This window comes from Festucalex cinctus, chromosome 3 (assembly GCF_051991245.1).
Source record: "Festucalex cinctus isolate MCC-2025b chromosome 3, RoL_Fcin_1.0, whole genome shotgun sequence".
In the NCBI taxonomy this organism is placed as follows: Eukaryota; Metazoa; Chordata; class Actinopteri; order Syngnathiformes; family Syngnathidae; genus Festucalex; species Festucalex cinctus.
This window is the reverse complement of record NC_135413.1, coordinates 2,154,850-2,166,743: the sequence shown is the minus strand read 5'-3', so window position 1 is coordinate 2,166,743 and position 11,894 is coordinate 2,154,850. Positions and strand designations below refer to the sequence as shown.

The 11,894-nt window shown below is 38.9% G+C and overlaps 1 long non-coding RNA gene across 1 annotated transcript; it reads left to right on the top strand.

Moving 5' to 3' along the window:
* The first annotated feature begins 1,460 nt into the window (after positions 1-1,460).
* Positions 1,461-3,974, top strand: LOC144016752 (uncharacterized). Its single transcript, XR_013282994.1, has 2 exons — positions 1,461-2,598; positions 3,331-3,974. It is a non-coding gene; the product is annotated as an uncharacterized LOC144016752 (long non-coding RNA).
* The last annotated feature ends 7,920 nt before the right edge of the window (positions 3,975-11,894 follow it).

Below are 11,894 nucleotides of genomic sequence, written 5' to 3'. Positions count from 1 at the left end.
CGTGCCAGTACCCCGACGTGCAAGTACCCCAACGTGGCACGCCTTTGCTGTAGCGATGCATTGTTTGCAAAGAATTTTTTTTTTTATATGATTCAGCTAGATGTGTGAATATTGGGAGGCATACCTATCAGCCGAATACCTCGACAAAGCATTCCATAGCAATGTGAACAAACACAAAAAGCATGGCAAAACATTTACAATTTAGACGGTTTCTTATGAAACAGTACCCTAACGTGCCAGTACCCCGACGTGCAAATACCCCAACGTGGCACGGGTTGCGAGGGCCCTTTATAGCTGCTCGCAGCTCTAGTTATTATTCTTCTTCTTCTTCTTTGTTATTATTCTTTTCCGCAAACAACCACATTTTTGAGGCACTAAACATGAACGAAAACTCACCAAACTTTACACGCAGATCGGGTCTGGCGAAAAATTTGATATTTTAAAGTCGCCATACATGATAACAGAAAAATGGCTCTGTAGCGCCACCTACATAGGTTTAACGGATCCCTGTCCCGCTACGATTGTCCTATGGCTACGAAAATTGTGTGGCACCTGTAGCACATCCAGATGAACAAAAACCTCTTTGATATGTGTACCCTAAAATAGACAGGAAGTGAGGTATGAGTATTTGAATGTCCAATTTTGGCCCATTTTTGCACATTTACAGGGGTCATACTTTTGCCCGCTTCTCCTACACAGTTAACCCGATTGACTTCAAACTTGGGCTGTACCATCTCAACACCTGGGACAACATCATGGTAAAAAATCTAAAGTTTTTGACATACTATATGACGGTGGCGGGGCATCAAATTTACAGTTTCAAAATTCTTACTTAACGAAGCATTGCCGGTGGTACGTTTAATCTAGAGCTACGAAAATTGGTACACATATGTAACAGACTATGATCTACAAAAAAGCCTGTTGGTGCCATATGCTAAACCTAACAGGAAGTCCGCCAGAGGCGAGGCATCAAATTTTGTGTTTCGAAATTCTAACTTAATGAAGCATTCCCGGCTGTACATTTCACCTAGAGTTACCAATATTTGAAGACATATGTAACAGCCCTCAAGGTACAAAAAACTCTTTTTGAACCATATGCTAAACCGAACAGGAAGTCCGCCATTTTGATTTACTTTGGAACGTGTTGCCATTTTTTGGGCCATTTCATAGGGGTCTTATTTTAACGAACTCCTCCTACAGAGTTTATCCGATCATCTCCAAACTTGGTGTGATTCATCTTAAGATGTTGAAGATGAAAAGTTATTGAAAGCTTTTTATTTTGTCGCACGCTGTTGCCGTGGCATGCACAGTTTGCAAAGGAAAAAATTACTTCTTAATGAAGCATTCCCAGTTGTACGAAGCAGCTAGAGCTACGAAAATTTGGAGACAAATGTAACAGCCCACGATGTACAAAAAAAGTCTCTTGGTGCCATGTGCTAAACCCAACAGGAAGTCCCGTAGGGGCCGGGCATCACATTTTGAGCTAAAAAACTCCTCTTTAACGAAGCATTCCCGGTTGTACGTTTCACCTAGCGCTATGATAATTTAGAGGCATACATAAGAGCCCACGATGTACAAAAAAGTCTCTTGGAACCATGTGCTAAACCAAACAGGAAGTCCGCCATTTTGATTTATGATGGGATTTGTAGACTTTTTTTTGTGGCCTTTTTTAGGGGTCATATTTTAACTCCTCCTACAAAATTCATCCGACCGTGTTCAAACTTTGGAACGTGTTGCCATTTTTTGGGCCATTTCATAGGGGTCTTATTTTAACGAACTCCTCCTACAGAGTTTATCCGATCATCTCCAAACTTGGTGTGTTTCATCTTAAGATGTTTAAGATGCAAATTTATCGAAAGTTTTTTATTTTGTCGCACGCTGCTGCTATAGCGATGCATTGGTTGCCAAGTAAAGTGCTGCTTTGTTTTTTTTTATCTATACATGTGTGAAAACTCGTGAAACTTTGCACACACATCAGACTTGTCATTAACATGAATTTTTAGAGATTTCTTGTGCAATTTGCAATAAATCGCACCCTCTATACATTTTTTATGGAGCATTTCCGATTGGATGATTCAAGCGCAAAATAACTAAAGATGACTTGACTTGACCTAGATTTGTGAAAACTCAGAGGCATACCTATTATATTATTATTATTTTTTGTACCTTACAAGATTATCTCTTGTGCCACATTAAACCCCTTTGCAGGCCTGAGCCAAACCACGGTCCATACATTTGATACCACTGCTTTATTTCAATGGTCAAGTACTTCATAACCACACCTACTTATGCTTGTCCTTGCATATATAGTAGACAACAAAGAGCTCTTTCAACAAAAGACATTTCCATCTACAAAGTCATACAAGGTAAGCACTCTATAAATTCTGCAATCACTACACTTCTATTCCTAAATTATCACTTCAAATACCAACAATGGTTAATACAGCTACAAATTTCTTGTATGTTTATGAAGTATGATACTGTATTTATTTCTACTCCTTTGCTTTTCTACAGAACATGAACAAATCAACAAGCAAATTCTCTTTTGATAAAGACCCTCTAATCATCTCCATACGCAAAGATTGCCAACTTTTTTCCGTAAGTATACAATACATAAACTAAACAGGACAACTTTCTCAATCATATACAGTATGCCATACATATATGTATTAAGTTCTCATTTATTAACAGGTTTGTTAAAGGCACCTTTAGTGTGTTTTTCTGTTTGTAATGTTTCTCCACGAGCACGTCTAGCCATTGATATCATGTAGAACACATATGCTAACCTTTTAGAGACAATTGAAGCTTACTTGCACAGTAGCCACTATCTTAACCACTTAATTCACATGTCTACTTGACAACTTATTACATGTAGTGAAATGGTACTTTGTGCGTCTTATGCTTTTTTCTGAACACTGCTTTTCAACTCTTTCCTTAAAACCAATACATGCGGCACTGTTATACTGTATAAATATATATGTCCGTGTGTATATATAACCATTTATGTACCTGTCGTATCCTTACTTTTATTCATCATTTCATCACACAATCCTAAAACATTGCTTTTTGACCCAGAGGATTCAACTATACCATTTTTGCGTGTCTTATTACTTACTAGCTATATTATTTATTAACGGGCAAAAACTATGAATATAAGATCACCGTCAAATATTACGTCTGTAATATCCATATACAGTGCATTACATAATATGCATTTGTATTAAGACACTACCATGCTAAAAATATGCACACGACTGTTCTGTAAACTACACCTAAGACAACCAAACTTCACAGATCTAACATGATTCTTCATTCTTTTTTGTTCTACAGATGTATCAAATGCTGCCACACAGACAGAAGAAGCCACTGAGGACATGCACGAAGACGATGATCACAATATAACAGGACAGGTTAACCCCCCTGAAGTTTTAGCCCGCAGATCAAAGCGTCCTAGGACTAATTCATCCATGGAGGTTACATTATCCTAAGACAGACTATGTGCTAACCCAAACTCTTTGACCCCAAGGGATTCATCTGTCCCAGAAAACTTTTACACTAAAGAGTTTATCTGTCCTAGGGCGCTGTTAACCCCAGGTTAAAGTGTTATTTAATCTGTCCTGTTACAACAGCTATACATAAACAGCTGCATTCCTCTCCTGTTCCATCTCTCGCACTTCTTTCATCTCTTTTTCTCCTCTACTTATACCTTTGCTTGCTCATGTGCTTTTTTCCCCTTTAGATGATGTCATTGGTTAGCCTGCTTCAAAGCTACATTTTTTCTTGAATAACTGTCACACATTTACTGTTTGCTGGACCCTACAAAACTGTCACAATACTTCACTATGTCATGAATACATATGTGTTGCACAGCGACACCACATTAAGAGTCATCAAAAAGCTTTTTATTTGATCACACACCATCTCTGTGCCATGCAATGTTTTCAAATAAACAGATGCTGGTTTTGAATATCAAACGAGCGACTTTTCATGAAACTTTGCACACACATCAGAAAGTCCACACTTTTGAATTTATTTTGGGAATTGTGCATCATTTTTGGCCTTTTACTGCACTTTTTTACACACAAGGCACGGCAAATGCATTTCTATTTTCCATGGTCCTTGTCTATTTAACAGTACCCCAACGTGCAAGTCCCCCGACTTGCATATACCCCAACGTGGCCCGGGTTGCGAGGGCCCTTTATAGCTGCTCGCAGCTCTAGTTATTATTATTATTCTTATTATTATTCTTCTCCGCAAACGATCACATTTTTGAGACACTAAACGTGACCGAAAACTCACCAAACTTTACACGCACATCAGGCCTGGCGAAAAATTTGATATTTTAAAGTCGCCATACATGTTAACAGAAAAATGGCTCCTTAGCGCCCCCTACATAGGTTAAACGGATCCCTGTCCCGCTACGATTGTCCGACGGCTATGAAAATTGTGTGGCACCTGTAGCACATCCCAATGAACAAAAACCTCTTTGAAGTGTGTACCCTAAAATAGACAGAAAGTGAGGTATGAGTATTTAAATGTCCAATTTTTGCCAATTTTTGCACATTTACAGGGGTCATACTTTTGCCCGCTTCTCCTACACGGTTAACCCGATTGACTTCAAACTTGGGCTGTACCATCTCAACACCTGGGACAACATCATGGTAAAAAATCTAAAGTTTTTGACATACTATATGACGGTGGCGGGGCATCAAATTTACAGTTTCAAAATTCTTACTTAACAAAGCATTGCCGTGGTACGTTTAATTGAGAGCCACGAAAATTGGTACACATATGTAACAGACTATGATCTACAAAAAACTCTTTTTGAACCATATGCTAAACCTAACAGGAAGTCCGCCAGAGGCGAGGCATCAAATTTTGTGTTTCAAAATTCTTATTTAATGAAGCATTCCCGGCTGTACATTTCACCTAGAGTTACCAACATTTGAAGACATATGTAACAGCCCTCAAGGTACAAAAAACTCTTTTTGAACCATATGCTAAACCGAACAGGAAGTCCGCCATTTTGATTTACTTTGGAACGTGTTGCCATTTTTTGGGCCATTTCATAGGGGTCTTATTTTAACGAACTCCTCCTACAGAGTTTATCCGATCATCTCCAAACTTGGTGTGATTCATCTTAAAATGTTGAAGATGAAAAGTTATTGAAAGCTTTTTATTTCGACGCACGCTGTTGCCGTGGCATGCACAGTTTGCAAAGGAAAAAATTCCCTCTTAATGAAGCATTCACAGTTGTACGAAGCAGCTAGAGCTACGAAAATTTGGAGACAAATTTAACAGCCCACAATGTACAAAAAAGTCTCTTGGTGCCATGTGCTAAACCCAACAGGAAGTCCCGTAAGGGCCGGTCATCTCATTTTGAGGTAAAAAACTCCTCTTTAACGAAGCATTCCCGGTTGTACGTTTCACCTAGCGCTATGATAATTTAGAGGCATACATAAGAGCCCACGATGTACAAAATAGTCTCTTGGAACCATCTTCCAAAACAAACAGGAAGTCCGCCATTTTGATTTACGTTGGGATTTGTAGCCATTTTTTGTGGCCTTTTTTAGGGGTCATATTTTAACGAACTCCTCCTACAAAATTTATCCGACTGTCTTCAAACTTGGTGTGCTTCATCTTAAGATGTTTAAGATACAAAGTTATCGAAAGTTATTTATTTTGTCCCACGCCGTTTCATGGCGATGCATTGTTTGCCAAGTAAAATGCTGCTTTTTTTTTTGGTCTAAACATGTGCAAAAACTCATGAAACTTTACACACACATCAGGCTTGTCATAAGCATGAATATTTTAGAGATTTCTTATTAAATTTGCAATAAATGCTTCAATAGCACCCTCTAGACATTTTTATGAAGTCTTTCCGATTATATGATTCAGCTAGATGTGTGAATATTGGCAGGCATGCCTAATATATTCAAAAAGTATTCTATATAGCCATGTGCCAATCCATTTTGATTTTATTTTGTTAATTGTGCATCATTTTTGGCCTTCCATGAAACTTTGCAAACACAAAGCATGTCTAAACATTTACAATTTAGACGGTTTCCTATGAAACAGTACCCCAATATGCCAGTACCCCGACGTGCAAATACCCCAACGTGGCCCGGGTTGCGAGGGCCCTTTATAGCTGCTCGCAGCTCTAGTTATTATTATTCTTCTTCTTCTTCTTCTTCTTCTTCTTCTTCTTTATTCTCCGCAAACGATCGCGATTTTGGGTACCTAAACATTCACGAAAACTCACCGAACTTTGCACACTCCTCAGGCCCGGCGAAAAATTTGATATTATTAAGTCGTCATAACAATGCGACTCGATAGCGCCCCCTAGCGTAGAAAAATAAAAACCAAGCCCGGCACGTTTGAGCTAGAGCAACAAAAATTGGCAGGCACGTGTAGCACCCCGAGACGCACAAAAAAGTCTATTGGGACCATGTAGCTAAAATGTACAGGAAGTGAGCGATGAATTTTTTTATGTCCAATTTTGGCCTATTTTGGCACATTCACTGTGGTCATGCTTTTTCCCCCTTTGCAAACATTTTTCAACCAATTGACTTCAAACTTGACATTTATCATCTCAAGACCTGAGAGAACAACTGGGCAAAACATCTTGCCTTTTTGAAATACTATATGACGGGGGCGGGGCATCAAATATTGCCTTTAAAATTTCATTTGTCCAGAAAGAGCAAATGCTTAATAACTCCCATGTTCAAGCTCCAAAAAATCTCAAACCTCTCAGGCAACGTAATAGTCACGGCCTGAAAACATCTATATGATAAAATTCAGTTATACATATAGCGCCACATAGAGGTTACAATAAATGTCATACTTTACGTTTTTAGCTACTGTGCTGAGCTTGTTGAAGGGATCCATTTGAAAATTGGTCAGAAAAGCCTTAAGATGTTGATCATGCCCCACACCGAATATTGTAACTTTTCGCCAAAGGGCGTGGCCGCTACGGTGACGCAAAGTCTGAAGATTTTTCGTGAAAATAAAAGCTGCATTAACTTGACCGAGATGATTCTATCTTCTCAAAATTTCACACATTTGATGAGAGTCCAGCCCTAAAGACATCTACTGACTTATATTTCATCTAACTGATAGCGCCACCTAGTGGCAATTTTTTTTCTTACGAATTTTCTTCTACGTTTTTCTCCAAACACGTTAACTGGACCTACCTCATATTTGCTCAGATGAGGGTTTCGGCCTTCATGATGTCACTACACGAAGTTTGTGAGTTTTCGCAAATTGCTGTGGGTGTGGCTAAGCGCTGTTCGCCAAGAAAATAACGCCAGTTTTGAGGGTCTAAACATGCACAGAAACTCATGAAACTTGGCACACACATCTGGCCTGGTAAAATGAGCAATATTTTATTGTTGATTGTGCTATTTTTACAAAAATGACTCAATAGCGCCCCCTAGAAGTTTTTAACGAAGCAGCCCCGGTTGTACGTTTAAGCAAGAACGACGAATATTTTTAGGTGTATGAGGGAGCCCAAGACCTACAAAAAAGTCTCTTGGACCCATATGCTAAAATGAACAGGAAGTGAGCTACGAATTTTTGAATGTCCCATTTTTGACAATTTTTGCACATTCACAGGGGGCAGACTTTTGCCCACTTCTCCTACACGTTTCATCTGACTGAGTTAAGACTTGACCTGGACCATGTCAAGTCCTGAGCCAACGACAGGGGGAAAAATCTTGACCTTTCGAAATACTATATGATGAAGGCGGGGCATCAAAATTTGTGTTTCGCACTGAAAAAGGATATGCTTAATAACTCCCCGGTACATGCTCCAAAAAATCCCAAACTTGACATGTATGTTTATCGTCAAGGCCTGAAGCTATCTCTATGACAACATTCAGTTATATATGCAGCGCCACCTAGCCCTTGAGGCATAAAAAAAAAATACCCCACATACGGTATTTTGTACAAAAAATGTAAACTCATTCTAAGTGTGATAACTAAGTCATTTATGAATATTCTTTTAGTTTCCACCACTCAAAATGTTCACTGGCATCAGACTTATCCAAACATATATATATTTTTATTTATTTTTGATAGCCTCTGTTGACATTAAAAGCAATATCGTGAATGAAGGATATGCTTAATAACTCCACGGTACATGCTCCAAAAAAATTCCCACACTTGACATGTATGCTTATAATCAAGGCCTGAAGGTATCTCGATGACAACATTCAGTTATAAATACAGCGCCACCTAGCCCTTGAGGCTTATATAAAAAAAACAACCCACATACGGTATTTTGTACAAAAAAATGTAAACTCATTCTAAGTGTGATGACTAAGTCATTTCTGAATATTCTTTTAGTTTCCACCACTCAAATTGTTCACTGGCTTCACACCGATCCAAACGTATGTACGTTTCCATTTTGTTTTATTCATTTTTGATTGCCCCTTTGGACAATAAAAGTAACATTGTGCAATGAGTACAACGAGCGATGATGTATATATACACTTTTACAAAAAATATCAATCAGGGCAACTCATTGCCTAAAAATAAAAAAGGACGCTGATTTTTGCAGGTCTTAACAATCACCAAAACCCGTTGAGCTTGACACACACTGGCAAAAAAAATATTCTACATGTAAACGTTTATTATGCCATTTTCAAAGAAATTTTGCTTCCAATATGCCAGTACCCCAACGTGCCAGTACCCTAACGTGCAAGTACCCCAACGTGCAAGGACTCCAACGTGGCCCGGGCTGCGAGGGCCCTTTATAGCTGCTCGCAGCTCTAGTTATTATTCTTCTTCTTCTTCTTCTTCTTCTTCTTCTTCTTTATTCTCCGCAAACGATCCCGATTTTGGGTACCTAAACATTCACGAAAACTCACCGAACTTTGCACACTCCTCAGGCCCGGCGAAAAATTTGATATTATGAAGTCGTCATAACAACGCAACTCTATAGCGCCCCCTAGCGTAGAAAAATAAAAACCAAGCCCGGCACGTTTGAGCTAGAGCAACGAAAATTGGCAGGCACGTGTAGCACCCCGAGATGCACAAAAAAGTCTATTAGGACCATGTAGCTAAAATGTACAGGAAATGAGCTATGAATTTTTTAATGTCCAATTTTGGCCTATTTTGGCACATTCACTGTGGTCATGCTTTTTCCCCCTCTGCAAACATTTTTCATCCAATTAACTTCAAACTTGGCATTTATCATCTCAAGACGTGAGAGAACAACTGGGCAAAAAGTCTTGCCTTTTCGAAATACTATATGATGGGGGCGGGGCATCAAATATTGCCTTTAAAATTTCATTTGTCCAGAAAGAGCAAATGCTTAATAACTCCCATGTTCAAGCTCCAAAAAATCTCAAACTTCTCAGGCAATGTAATAGTCATGGCCTGAAAACATCTATATGATAAAATTCAGTTATACATATAGCGCCACCTAGTGGTAACAATAAATGTCATACTTTACGTTTTTAGCTACTGCGCTGAGCTCGTTGAAGGGATCCAGTTGAAAATTGGTCAGAAAAGCCTTAAGATGTTGATCATGCCCCACACCGAATATTGTAACTTTTCGCCAAAGGGCGTGGCCGCTACGGTGACGCAAAGTCTGAAGATTTTTCGTGACAATAAAAGCTTCATTAACTTGACCGAGATGATCCTATCTTCTCAAAATTTCACACATTTGATGAGAGTCCAGCCCTAAAGACATCTATGAACTTATATTTCATCTTACTGATAGCGCCACCTAGTGGCAATTTTTTTTCTTACGAATTTTCTTCTACGTTTTTCTCCAAACACGTTAACTGGACCTACCTCATATTTGCTCAGATGAGGGATTCGGCTTTCATGATGTCACAACACGAAGTTTGTGAGTTTTCGCGAATCGCTGTGGGCGTGGCTAAGCACTGTTCGCCAAGAAAACAACGCTAGTTTTGATGGTCTAAACATGCGCAGAAACTCATGAAACTTGGCACACACATCTGGCCTGGCAAAATGAGCAATATTTTATCATGTATTGTCCTATTTTTACAAAAATGACTCAATAGCGCCCCCTAGAAATTTTTAACGAAGCAGCCCCGATTGTACGTTTAAGCAAGATCTACGAAAATTTTTAGGTGTATGAGGGAGCCAAAGACCTACAAAAAAGTCTCTTGGACCAATGTGCTAAAATGAACAGGAAGTGAGCTACGAATTTTTGAATGTCCCATTTTTGACGATTTTTGCACATTTTCAGGGGGCATACTTTTGCCCACTTCTCCTACACGTTTCATCCGACTGAGTTAAGACTTGACCTGGACCATGTCAAGACCTGAGCCAACAACAGACGGAAAAATCTTGACTTTTGGAAATACTATATGCTGAGGGCGGGGCATCAAAATTTGTGTTTCGCACTGAAAAAGGATATGCTTAATAACTTCCCGATACATGCTCCAAAAAATCCCAAACTTGACATGTATGTTTATCGTCAAGGCCTGAAGGTATCTCTATGACAACATTCAGTTATATATGCAGCGCCACCTAGCCCTTGAGGCATGAAAAAAAAAATACCCCACTTACGGTATTTTGTACAAAAAATGTAAACTCATTCTAAGTGTGATAACTCAGTCATTTAGGAATATTCTTTTACTTTCCACCACTCAAAATATTCACTGGCATCAGACCTAACCAAACATACATATTTTTGTTATTTAGTTTTATGTATTTTTGATAGCCTCTGTGGACATTAAAAGCAATATCGTGAATGAAGGCTATGCTTAATAACTCCCCGGTACATGCTCCAAAAAATCCCATACTTGAAATGTATATTTATAGTCAAGGCCTGAAGGTATCTCTATGACAAAATTCAGTTATAAATACAGCGCCACCTAGTCCTTGAGGCTTAAAAAAAAGAATGCCTCACTTACGGTATTTTTGCAAAAATTGTAGACTCATTGTAAGTGTGATAACTAAGTCATTTATGAATATTCTTTTACTTTCCACCACTCAATATGTTCACTGGCATCAGACCGATCCAAACATACGTATTTTTTATTTAGTTTTATTTATTTTTTTGATCGCCTCTATGGACAATAAAAGCAACATTGAGTACGAGCGATGATGTGTGTATATATACTTTTACGAAAAATACCAATCAGGGCAACTCATTGCCTAAAAATAAAAAAAAGACGCTGATTTTTGCAGATCTTAACAATCACAAAAACCCATTGAGCTTGACACACTCATCACACCTGGCAAAAAAAAAAAAATAATCCACATGTTTATCATGCCATTTTCAAAGAAATTCTGCTTCCAATGTGCCAGTACCCCAATGTGCAAGTTCCCCAACGTACAAGTACCCCAACGTGGCCCGGGCTGCGAGGGCCCTTTATAGCTGCTCGCAGCTCTAGTTATTCTTCTTCTTCTTCTTCTTCTTCTTCTTCTTCTTTATTCTCCGCAAACGATCCCGATTTTGGGTACCTAAACATTCACGAAAACTCACCGAACTTTGCACACTCCTCAGGCCCGGCGAAAAATTTGATATTATGAAGTCGTCATAACAACGCAACTCTATAGCGCCCCCTAGCCTAGAAAAATAAAAACCAAGCCCGGCACGTTTGAGCTAGAGCAACGGAAATTGGCAGGCACGTGTAGCACCCCGAGATGCACAAAAAAGTCTATTAGGACCATGTAGCTAAAATGTACAGGAAATGAGCTATGAATTTTTTAATGTCCAATTTTGGCCTATTTTGGCACATTCACTGTGGTCATGCTTTTTCCCCCTCTGCAAACATTTTTCATCCAATTAACTTCAAACTTGGCATTTATCATCTCAAGACGCGAGAGAACAACTGGGCAAAAAGTCTTGCCTTTTCGAAATACTATATGATGGGGGCGGGGCATCAAATATTGCCTTTAAAATTTCATTT